Source organism: Anolis carolinensis, chromosome 6 (genome assembly GCF_035594765.1).
Source record: "Anolis carolinensis isolate JA03-04 chromosome 6, rAnoCar3.1.pri, whole genome shotgun sequence".
In the NCBI taxonomy this organism is placed as follows: Eukaryota; Metazoa; Chordata; class Lepidosauria; order Squamata; family Dactyloidae; genus Anolis; species Anolis carolinensis.
Genome location: NC_085846.1, coordinates 115,199,169 through 115,211,822, shown reverse-complemented (window position 1 = coordinate 115,211,822; position 12,654 = coordinate 115,199,169). Strand labels below are relative to the sequence as shown.

Below are 12,654 nucleotides of genomic sequence, written 5' to 3'. Positions count from 1 at the left end.
ATTATACTATAGAATTAATTGATACCACTTTAACTGACATGGGGCCTCTGGTGGCACAGTGTGTTAAAGCGCTGAGCTGCTGAATTTGCGGACCAAAAGGTCCCAGGTTCAAAACCCGGGAGCGGAATGAGCGCCCGCTGTTAGCCCCAGCTCCTGCCAACCTAGCAGTTCGAAAACATGCAAATGTGAGTAGATCAATAGGTACCGCTCCAGCGGGAAGGTAACGGCGCTCCATGCAGTCATGCCAGCCACATGACCTTGGAGGTGTCTACGGACAACGCCAGCTCTTCGGCTTAGAAATGGAGATGAGCACCAACCCCCAGAGTCGGTCACGACTGGACTTAACGCCAGGGGAAACCTTTACCTTTACATTTTAACTGACGTGGTTCAATGTATGAAAGATTGGGAGTTGTAGTTTGATGAGGTATAGTCTTCCTAACATTTAGGTGGAATCTCATCTTCTCCAATTTGAATCCATTGTGCCATGTCTGAGGGGTGTATCTATCTATCTACACCAGGCATGGGCAAACTTGGGCCCTCCAGGTGTTTTGGACTTCGCATACCGGCTGTTAGGAATTGTGAGAGTTGAAGTCCAAAACACCTGGAGGGCCTAGGTTTGCCCATGCCTGTTCTACATCGTAAAATTAATGCAATTTGACACCACACAAACAACAAACAAGATGTACTGTCCTCCCTAAAAAATATTATGCAGGCATAGTTTTCTGTGTCTTCTTTTGGACCTTTTCTTTTTCACCTTTAAAATTAGGTGCAATTCTTTATCTAAAAACAAAACAAATACAGCCAGACCCCAGACCCTTTTCTGGGTTTCAATGGGGAGAAAAGAAGGGGAGGGACTCAAAAGGAAATGTCTAAAAACAGCTCCCTGCCTCTAAGTCTTTATAAGGGCAAAGTGTGACCCGGAGAGGGAAGAAATGCTCGAGAGTTTAGATTGGAAAGTGGATCCCACCTCCTCCACATTTCCAGAGCTGCAATTGTTTGGCTTTGGTGCAAAAGAGAGAGGCCCATTCACAGGGCAGAGGTTTGGCTGGCTTTGGTGTGCAAAAAGAAAAGAAAAAGAGGCACACTATGCACCTATTTCAATGCACAAAAAGGGACAAGCCCAACCTGTGCACAAAGAGTTGGTTGCCTTTGGAATACACAAAAATGGACTGCATTGTGTGCTCAGAAGTTTGTCTCCCTTTGGCACTCAAAAGAAAGGAAGGCACATCCTCAGCACAAAAGTTGGCTGCCTTAGATGTGCAAAAAAAAGAGTAGCATCTTACATACAGAAGTTTGGCTTCTTTGGTGCACTAAAGAGGAACAGACACATACTATGTGCAGAATTTTAGCTGGCTTTGGTGCACCAAAGAGAGCCACATCTTTGAACGAAAGGTTGGGTGGCTTTAGAGCAAGGAAAAGAAGACACATCCTGTGCAAACACAGCTGTTGGCTTCTGAGAATGCAAAAGAGAGAAAGGCACATCTTGAATGCAAAAGTTTGGCCAGCTTTGGTATGAAAATACATCCTACACACATAAGTTTGGTCTCTTGGTGTGTTCAGACTGTTAGACTGGCATTGTTGCACAAAAGCAGTGGTTCCCAACCTGTGGTCCATGGACCTCCAGTGGTCCCCGAAAACTAAAATACAGTTTGCGGCTTCACCATTAGTATACTGTTGCAACAAGAGATACTGGTCTCAGGAAACCCACTTATAGTGCTGAGACAATGGGGATGTCGAGAGGGGAGAATCTGACTACCCATGAAAGGTGCAACAACAAGCCTCCTGACTGCTGCTTCTCCTCCTCCTCCCTCCCCATGAGCGGAGCTGTTTCATGTGGCGCCTGGAAGTGGGGGCACTTTGGTGTCTTCGTTTTTAGGCCTGTTCCTGGGGTTATATTGGGGTGCTGATTCAGAAAATTGCATTGGATAGACCACATGAGCTCTAGATTATTCAATATGATTTTCTGTGGGCAAGCAGATGGCAACTACTGGATGACATATGTTCTGTATCAGAAACTAGAGCTGATGTGGTCTATTCAATGCAGTTTTCTGATTCAGCACCCCAAATAACCAAACCAAATCTAAAGTTACCCTTTAGATTTGTAACCCTTTTGGTACTAATGGTGAAGAGTGGTCCCTGGTCAAAGTGGTCCCTGGTCAAACAAAGATTGGGAACCATGTCACAAAAAAGAGAGAGGCACATCCTTCATACTGTAGTTTGGATGGCCTTGGAGTGTGCAAGAGAAAGGTACACATGCTCTCCACCAATGTGTGGCTCTCTTTGGTACACAAGAAGAGAAAAAGAGGTCCATCCTTTGTGCATAGGTTTGGCCAGCTTTGGTGTGCAAAAAAGGGTACATCCTAGGTATAGAAGTTTGGTTTCTTTGCTGTGCCAAAAATGTGAGAGGCACATCCTCTGAATGACAGACCCCATCTGTACATGGAAAGCGCCTTAAATGTATATTTAAACGTATAATTATGTATATTTTTAATGTATATTCTTAATTTTATTGTAATTTTTAATCTCAATGGATTTTTAAATTTGATGAAAACTGTTTTTTGATGTGTATGTTTATATTGTAAGCCGCCCTGAGTCCCCTGATGGGTGAGAAGGGCGGGGTAGAAGTGAGGTAATAAATAAATAAATAAATGGCTTTGGGGCGTGCAAAAGAAAGAGAAAGGAGCTCATCTTTTGAGTTTGGATTTGGCTGGCCTTGGTGTGCAAAAAGAGGTACATCCCACGAATAGAATTTTAGTCTCTTTGGTAAGCCAAAAAAGAGAGGCTTTGAATGGCTTTGAAGCATGAAAAGAAGGAGAAAGGAGCCGACCCTTTGCAGTGAAGTTTGGATAACTTTGGAGGACTGAAAAAGAAAGAAAGGCACATTCTCTACATACAAATTTCTTTGGCTTTGGAGCGCAAAAGAGGGAGACAGAGGCGCATCCTTTGCGTAAAAGTTTTATTGGCTTCAGGGGCGCAAGAGAGAGAGAGATAAAAGTGCCTCCTGTGCGCAAAAGTTTGGGCAACTTTGGAGCGCGCAAAAGAGAAAGAAAAAGGAGATTCCTGTGCGCAAAAAGTTGGCAGTAAAGGAGAGACAAAGAGGAGCATCCTTCACGCATTAAAAGAGAGGGGAAGACTAAGAGGCGCATCCCTCGCGGAGAAGTTTGTCTGGATTTGGTGCGTAAAAGTGATTCCCTTTTTACGCACAGGAGTTTGGCAACTCCTTCTTGTGCGCCCAAAGCGCAAAACACCGACTCTCCAGGCAGAGATTTCCCTGGCAGGGCTCTTGCGATTGGGATCTACTGCAAGCAACCAGAGAGATTCCTCCCCCTCGTTTGCTCCTTCCTGACACGCGCCTGCGCGCACACACATCCACAGCCGGACCTCCAAGCTTGCAGGATCTCAGGCTGGAGCTTGGCGTTTTCTTCCTCGCCTTTTTGGGGATCTCTTCTCTCCGCTTCCAGCTGGAGTTTAGGAGAAACATGATGCTGGAGGAATCCGAAGCCTTCCTCCCTTGAAACAGCCAAGATATCTCCTTCTCTAGACACGGATCTATCTCTTTCCAAGGACTCTTTGCTCGTCTGAACCCAAACCCAGGTTTTTTGTCCCTGCAGCGTCCTGGAGAGCCATCCGCCCGGGGATGTTGGAAAGGGGACAAATCCGGCTCTGATTTTCCAGCTAGGACAGAAGAGAGGTGAGTGGGTCATGAAAACACGGGAAACGGGTACATCTACACTGTTGAATGAATGCACTTTGACTCCACTTTCCACAACCCAATGCTATGGAATCGTGAGAGCTGAAGTTTTGCAAGGACTTTAGCCTTCTCTGGCCAAGTGCTGAGGTCTCACCAAACTACAACTCCCAAGATTCCATGGGAATTAAATTGGCATCAAACTGCATCCACTCGACAATGTAGATGCATCCACCCCAGGTGTCAGTTGAGATGGGAATGTGGGTTGTGAGTTTCCTGCAAAAGTCAGCTGGACTAAATGATTTTTTTCACCCACTGTCTCATTCAGCAAATTAAATTTCTTTTCATATTTAGGGTGCATCCAAACTAGAATGAATGCAGGCTGATACCACTGTAGGATGGTTACTGTATGAGTAACCAAATGATGGGAATGTAAACTTAGGGAGAAGTTAACTGCACAAATCAAATAGTTTAGAAATGACCATATCATGAATATAAAAGAAAACTGGTGGCCTTTTATTGAATATTTTGAAAGAAAAAATATTATTTAACATCCTCAAGAACTGGGTTGCTGTGAGTTTTCCAGGTTGCATGGCCATGTTCCAGAAGCATTCTCTCCTGACGTTTTGCAGGCATCCTCAGAGGTTGTGAGGTCTGTTGGAAACTAGGCAAGTAGGATTTATATACCTGTGGAATAATGTCCAGGGTGGGAGAAAAAACTCTTGTCTGTCTGAGACAAGTGCGAATGTTGCCATTGGCCACCTTGATTAGTATGGAATAGCCTTGCAGCTTCAAAGGCTGGTTGCTTCCTCACTCAGGAATCCTTGCACCCATCTGTGGTCCTAGGGAGCATATACTGTAGAATTGCTACAGTTTAACAATCCTTTCAGAGCCATGGAATCCTGGGAGCTGTAGTTTTACAAGGTCTTTAGTCTTCTTTGCCAAAGAGTGTGGGTGCCTCAACCAAACTAAACCCCTAGGATTCCAAAGTGTTGAGATATAGTAGTTAAAGTGGTATCAAACAGCATTCATTCTACAGTATACACCAGTGGTTCCCAACCTCTTTTTTGATCAGGGACCTCTTTGACCAGGGACCACTCTCCAACATTAGTATCAGAAGGGTTACGAATCAGTTTTTGTTCAACTTTAGATTCAGTTTGGTTATTTGGGGTGCTGATTCAGAAAATTGCATTGGATAGACCACATCAACTCTAGTTTCTGATACAGAACATATGCCATCCAGTAGTCCCTGTCTGTTCACCCACAGAAAAACATTTTTTATGCCTTGGCACTATAAGAGGGTTTTGTGAGACCAGTCGCTCTTGTTGCAACGGTGTAGTAACACTGAGGCCGCGGACCATATTTTAGTTCTTGCAGACCACTGGTGATCCACGGGCCACAGGTTGGAAACCATTGGTATAGATTCACCATTAATTCTTTGCCTAATACAGCATTGCTTGTGTCTTTTTCTTATTTGTTATTTTTATTAGTTTTATTTGTTGCAGTTCGGCTGTTACCTTTTTTATTTAAGGGGATGTCACTATAAAGGATAGATACAATATAGGCATACTGTATATTTAAAGCAATATTTAAATAAATATTCTAAAACGCCAAAAAAGAGAGAGGATGCATCTACACTGTAATATTAGTGCACTTTGACACCCCCTTTATGGAACCTGGTCACTGTGTCAGAAAGATCCTATTGTCATGGGAACACACAGACTAAATTTTCAGGGGAAGGGCATCAGTAAGTTTATAATTATTATAGAAACTAAATTAAAAAGTGCTGTCATTTTGTGAGAATTCAATCCAAAGAAGCTAAAAATTAGAATAGTATTCTAACAACTGTTGAGGGTGATTTTTTTCCTGCCATTGTACTATGCAAATTAAGAAGCACATGGGTGATTAATTATATTGTTATGACTCAAACGCCTCTGCCGGGTCTGGATCACATCTGTCCTACAAATAGTCCAGGCAGTTCCCAATAAAGCTGGGCTGCTTCGGTATCAGAAAATATAGCCCAGGCAGTCATTGGTAATAACATTTATTGGAGTCATAATAATAATAATAATAATAATTGTTTATGTCCTTCTGTTTTTCTCAGCTCCTGTTCTCAAGGCAGCTTTGAAAAATTAAAACATACAGTACGATCTTTATATTTCTGATGGATGTGGTTCTTCACTTACAGTGGAAACAGAAAACCTTGGGTAATAATTCTTTTCATGTCAGGAGCAACTTGAGAAACTGCAAGTCGCTTCTGGTGTGATAGAATTGGCCATCTGCAAGGACGTTGTCCAGAGGATGCCGGAATGTTTTACCATCCTATGGGAGGCTTCTCTCATATCCCTGTACGGGGAGCTGGAGCTGACAGATGGGAGCTCACCCACTCCCTGGATTCGAACCACTGACCTTTAACCCATTGTGCCACTGGGGGCTCTGTGGTAATTATGAACTAATGAACCCTATTGAAATATAGGGATTTAGAGAGATCAGATACCAATGCAAAGCTATGCTCAAAAACCCACCTTTCCAATTGTCCTCCAAACAGGGGTCTCCAAATCATCATCATCATCATCATCATCATCATCATCATCATCATCATCATCATGTTGTTGTTGTTGTTGTTGTTGTTGTTGTTGTTGTTGTTGTTGTTTATACTCCTGGACTGAGACCCAAAGGAGCCACACATGTTTGTTTATTATTTTTTTCCCTTTGGATGATGACGTTGACTTAACTACCTTACTTTTGAATGTGTTTTTGGGTGGCAGAGCAGACACTATTTAAAAGGAACTACAGTAGAGTTTCACTTATCCAACATTCTGGATTATCCAACGCATTTTTGTAGTCAATGTTTTCAATACATTGTGATATTTTGGTGCTAAATTCGTAAATACAGTAATTACTACATAGCATTACTGCGTATTGAACTATGTTTTCTGTCAAATTTGTTGTGTAACATGATGTTTTGGTTCTTAATTTGTAAAATCATAACCTAATTTGATGTTTAATAGGCTTTTCTTTAATTCCTCCTTATTATCCAACATATTTGCTTATCCAACATTCTGCCGGCCCGTTTATGTTGGATAAGTGAGACTCTACTGTATGTGAAGGGAAGAATGACTCTCTCTTGGAGTTTCTGCAAGAAACCGAGAGGGAGCGACAGAGAGCCATGCTATATGCTCTGCGCATGGATTTCATGCCATTTCTATGGAGAGCAGATGAAAGAGGCGGAGGAATGTGGATTTTAAATGGGCTGAATCCTAGAATCCTAGACCTGGAAGAGAGCTCCAAAGGTCATCCAGTCCAAGCTCCTATTGCCTTGGAGGAAGATACAATCCAAGCCTTCCAGACAGATGTCCATCCAGCTTCTCTGTAAAGCCTCCAGAGATGGAGATTCCACTTGACTCCCAGCGACAGCAGATTCCACTGCTGAACAGCTCTTACTGTCAGGAGCTTCTTCCAAATGTTTAGATGGAATTTATTTCCCTTTAGTTTGAATTGATGGAGCAGCAGAAAACAAGCCTTCTTCTCTCCTCAATTTGATATCTTTTCCAATATTTAAACATTATTGTATCCTCTTCTCTCAACCTTCTATTGAACATCACCAGCTTCCTGAGTTGCTCCTCAGAGGGATTCAAAGTTTGTAGAGTTGTGGTGGCCTATAACAATAACAACAACAACAACAACAACAACAACAACAACAACAACTTTATTTTTATATCCCACCACCATCTCCCCGAAGGGACTCGGGGTGGCTCACACGGGGCCCAACAAAACATGGGTTAAAAACACAATATATGAATTAAAACAATTAAAACAACGACCAGCCACAACCACCACTCACAAAAAGTTTTATATATGCTGATGACCTTGGCCTTACAACACAAGCGAAAGATTTTGAAACAGTTGAAAAGCAACTCACCAATGCCTTGAAAGATCTCTCCAGCTACTACAAAGAGAACCACCTGAAGCCTAACCCTGCCAAGACACAAGTGTGTGCTCTCCACCTACGTAACCGTGAAGCCAACAGGAAACTGAAAGTTACTTGGGAAGGCCAAGAGCTCGAACACTGTTTCCATCCTAAATACCTTGGTGTCACCTTAGATTGAACACTAACATATAGGAAAGACTGCATGAACACCAACCACAAAGTAGCTGCACGCAATAACATCCTACGGAAACTGACTGGCAGTGCATGGGGTGCAGACCCACAAGTAGTAAGAACATCAGCCCTGGCCTTGTCTTTCTCAACTGCGGAGTACGCCTGTCCTGTTTGGCACAAGTCTGCCCATGCAAAGCAGGTGGACATAGCACTGAATGAAACATGCAGAATCATCATGGGATGCCTTAAACCTACACCTGTTGATAAACTCCACAAGTTAGCTGGCATTGCCCCTCCTGATGTGCGACGGGAAGTTGCTGTTAACGGTGAGAGAAAAAAGGTCGAACATTGTGAAAGCCACCCACTGCATGGCTATCAGCCTCCTCCCAGTAGACTCAAGTCAAGGAAGGGCTTCATGAGAACCACCACTCCTCTTGATGTTCCTCCAGCAACAGCAAGGGTGTCCCTCTGGGCAGCTAAACCTGGCAATTCTAACTGGATGGCCCCCCAAGAGGGTCTTCCTCCAGGGGCAAACCAAGAATGGGCAACTTGGAAGTCCCTGAACAGACTCAGAAGCGGAGTGGGCAGATCTAAAGCCAACTTGGCGAGGTGGCATTACCTGGAGGAATCCTCCACCTTGTGTGACTGTGGAGCTGAACAAACAACTCCGCATATATGCGCTTGCCCACAATGTCCTGCCTCATGCACGGAGGAGGAGTTGTTTAAAGCTACGGACAATGCAGTTGCTGTTGCCCGTTTTTGGTCTAAAACTATTTAGTTGCTTGTGATTTCCTTTTTTTCCCATCATTTTAAAATGTATTTGTTATGCAATGCTTTTGACACGAAATAAATAAATAAAACAATATAAACCAAATAAATATACAACAGCATAAAACACATAAAAAACAGCAATTTAAAACCTGACCGCAAGTACAGCATATGCAATGGAGGGTGACTCTAAGTAGGGTTCATGGGAAGTACAGGGACAATCAAGGATATGGGGCAAGAGGAGCGATCTCATCAAGACACTGGAAATTCAAAAAGTTGAGGAGCGGAGATAAAGTGCAATGAGAATTTGTAAACAACTGCCTAACTGACAGGACTATTCACTCAATTTAGGACCTTCTCTTCCTGATGGTAAGAGCTATTCAACAGTGGAATATGCTGCCAAAGAGTCCGTTGGAGTCTCCTTCTCTGGAGGAGGTTTTTCAGTGAATGGTGGATGACCATCTGTTGGGAGGACTTGGATTGGGTCTTCCAGCTTGGCAGAACGGGGTTGGATTGGATGACCTTTGGTGTCCCTTCCAATTCTAGCATTTTATATGGAAGCATGCAAAGCATATTGATAGTATTCTTGGAGTGCTGGCTGGGGGACTGCAGACTTCAAATCTGAACGGTTCCAAGCTCTGTGAATGTGTCTCGTCTTTGAGCATCTTCCCGCTTTCCCTTTGGCCGTTCCGCACTCCGGCCGTGAACCCGGCTCAGATTTGGCTCGATCGACCCGCCGTTCGTGTTCTTTATTGGTCTGGCTCCGGCGACCAGAATCTGTGCCAGGAACATGTTCTGTAAATTGTTTTGAGTGGTTCAGCCATTGCCTCCAGCGGTAAATATTAGTTGCTGTGAAACATTACGTAAGGGCAGGGTTGCACAGGAGAGCATATATTTCAAAAGTGAAGTCCATGGATATGAGGTTGGAGTTTCTGATGCCAAATTGGCGGTGCATAGATGGAGTGTAGACAGATTTATTGCCTGAAAGAAAAATATAGACATATCAAATTCCCAAAAGCAAAATTTGATTTTGGAGTTTTATAGAACCCAATTTTATATAATTGTATATAATTATAATTGCATTGTGTATCATGGAACGATCATCCAAGGATTTGAATATCCAATGTGGATCCTGGAACCAAACTGCAGCAGAAGCTTACAAAGTGTACTTACAAAGGAGCAAATCTATATATATATCAATTACCGTATACAGTAGAGTCTCACTTATCCAACACTCGCTTATCCAACGTTCTGGATTATCCAACGCATTTTTGTAGTCAATGTTTTCAATATATAGTGATATTTTGGTGCTAAATTCATAAATACCGTAATTACTACATAACATTACTGCATATTGAACTATATATAACATATAACATGATGTTTTGGTGCTTAATTTGTAAAATCATAACTTAATTTGATTTTTAATAGGCTTTTCCTTATTCTCTCCTTATTATCCAACATATTCGCTTATCCAACATTCTGCCGGCCCGTTTACATTGGATAAGCGAGACTCTATGTATGTATCAATTACCGTATATACTCGAATATAAGCCACCCGAACATAATCCGAGGCACCTAATTTTACCACCAAAAAACTGGTAAACCATTGACTCCAGTATAAGCCGAGGGTGGGAAATTTCAGAAATAAAAATAGATACCAATAAAATTACATTAATTGAGGCATCAGTAGGATAAATGTTTTTGAATATTTACATAAAGCTCAATTTAAGATAAGACTGTCCAACTCTGATCCAATCATTATTCTCATCTTCTTCAATGTAAATGTTCTTATGTATCCTTTTAATAATAATAGAGAAAAATAATACATGTAATAATAATAATAAATATAGGAAAATAATACAAGTAATAATAAATAGAGTAAAATAATAAATGCAATAATAAGATCAGAGTGAAATAATAAATGTATTATTAATAATAATAATAATAAAAATAGAGTAAAATAAATGTAATAGTAGCAACAATAATAGAGAAAAATAATAAATGTAATAATACCAATAATAATAGAGAAAAATAATAAATGTACCCTATATTCTCGAGTATAAGCTGACCTAAATCTAAGCCAACCAGGACCCTCATCCAAGTAAAAGCCAAGGGGGGCTTTTTCAAGTCTTAAAAAAGGGCTGAAAAACTAGGCTTATACTCGAGTATATACAGTAATTTGCATCTGAACCAGTACATTGGTGCATACTGTTTTTATGTGTGTAAATAATTGCTCCTTTTGTTGTTCTCTGAGTGTTTTGGAGGGGCAGCTTGGACGATGTGAGAGGTGGAAAGGAGAAAAAGCTGAACATGAGCCCATGATGTGATGCAGCAGCTAAAAAGGCCAATGTGATTCTGCATCAACAGGAGCATAGATCCAGTGTCCTCCCCATCATTCACATCTTGCCCCATGGTCTTGACATTCAGTGAGATGTGTTGTTGAAGGCTTTCATGGCCAGAATCACTGGATTACTGTGAGTTTTCCAAGCTATTTGATCATGTTCCAGAAGCATTCTCTCCTGACATTTCACCCACATCTATGGCCGGCATCTTTAGCAATTGTGATCATTTCCAACAGACATAGATGTCATAGATGTGGGTGAAACATCAGGAGAGAATGCTTCTGGAACATGGCCATACAGCCCGGAAAACTCGCAGCAACCCATCCAGGGAGATCATAATCCTATTCTGCTTTGGTCAGACCTTTCTTGGAATCAAATTGCATCCAGTTCCGGGTACCACCGTTCAAGAAGGATATTGACGTGCTGGAACGGTAACCAAAATGGTTCAAAGGCTGATGGTCATCTGGCAGGAGTGCTTGGATTTTATCTTCTTGCATGGCAGAATAGGTAGGACTGGATGGTCACTCTTGCAATTTCAATGGAATATAAACTTACCTTGGAGAATATGGAATCTCCTTCTCTGGAGGTTTTTCAGCAGAGACTGGATGGCCATCTGTCGGGAGGGTTTGGATTGTGGACATGGCAAACTGGGGTTTTTTTTGGATAGCCCTTGGGGATCTCTTCCAATTCTTTGGTTCCATGGCTCTATATGTGAGCTGCTTAAAGTATGAAACAATATCCGTCATTACAGATTCGATGAATTGCAACCCCAAGCAATCCTAACCAGTATATTGGAAAACTTCCCAAAAATAGCTGGGAAAATGGGATGATAAAGGAGTAATTGGAGCTGTTTCTGCCAAACTGAAACAGTTGAGGTTATGCATTCATATTTCATCTTTGTCCTTAAATTCTCATCCAGTGTCTTTTGACTTTAGCATCACTTTGAACAGCTGAAATCAAACAGTTTTAGGATTCTTTGAGTCGATGCTTGTTCTTTGGGTTCATGGTGGTTTGGCTTCCGCCCCATCGGGAACATTGAGATTCTACAGCCATATTTTGATTGTGTAACCAGGGATATTTCCTTCTTGTTGTCCACACATTGCTTTGCCAGAAAGAGGGAGAGAGAAACAGCCACCGATTTGGAAAAGGAAGGGAAAAAATATAGAAGGAAAAGGGGGAGAGAGAGAAATGGAGAAGGAAGTGGAGAGGAGAAAAGACAAGAAGAAACTGGGAAAAATCAATGAGAAAAATCATGGGATTTATTCGGTTCGGTTCGGCACCAGCACTCTTTTGCAGAGAAGGCTGAGGAACAATTCCCAGAATGGGTTGCTGTGAGTTTTCCGGGCTGTATGGCCATGTTCCAGAAGCATTCTCTCCTGACGTTTCACCCACATATATGAGGTTGTTTGGTCTGTTGGAAACTAGGCAAGTGGGGTTTATATATCTGTGGAATGATGTCCAGGGTGGGAGAAAGAACTCTTGTCTTTTTGAGGCAAGTGTGAATGTTGCAATTGGCCACCTTGATTAGCAGTGAATAGCCTTGCAGCTTCAAAGCCTGGCTGCTTCCTGCCTGGGGGAATCTTTTGTTGGGAGGTGTTAGCTGGCCCTGATTGTTTATTGTCTGGAATTCCCAGAATTCCATAGCATCGAGCCATGGTGGTTAAAGTGATGCCAAATTGCATCAATTATACAGTGTAGATCAATGTTTCTCAAGTTGGGGGTCATGAGGGAAGTGTCAGAGGGGTCGCCAA

The 12,654-nt window shown here is 42.1% G+C and overlaps 1 protein-coding gene across 1 annotated transcript in view; it reads left to right on the top strand.

The window, feature by feature from the left end:
* The first annotated feature begins 3,281 nt into the window (after positions 1 to 3,281).
* gjc2 (gap junction protein gamma 2) overlaps positions 3,282 to 12,654 on the top strand; it is a 60,109-nt gene continuing 50,736 nt past the window's right edge. Inside the window, exon 1 of the mRNA XM_008112242.3 lies at positions 3,282 to 3,691. The gene's annotated coding sequence lies outside the window, so the exon portion shown is untranslated. The remainder of the gene's footprint in view (positions 3,692 to 12,654) is intronic.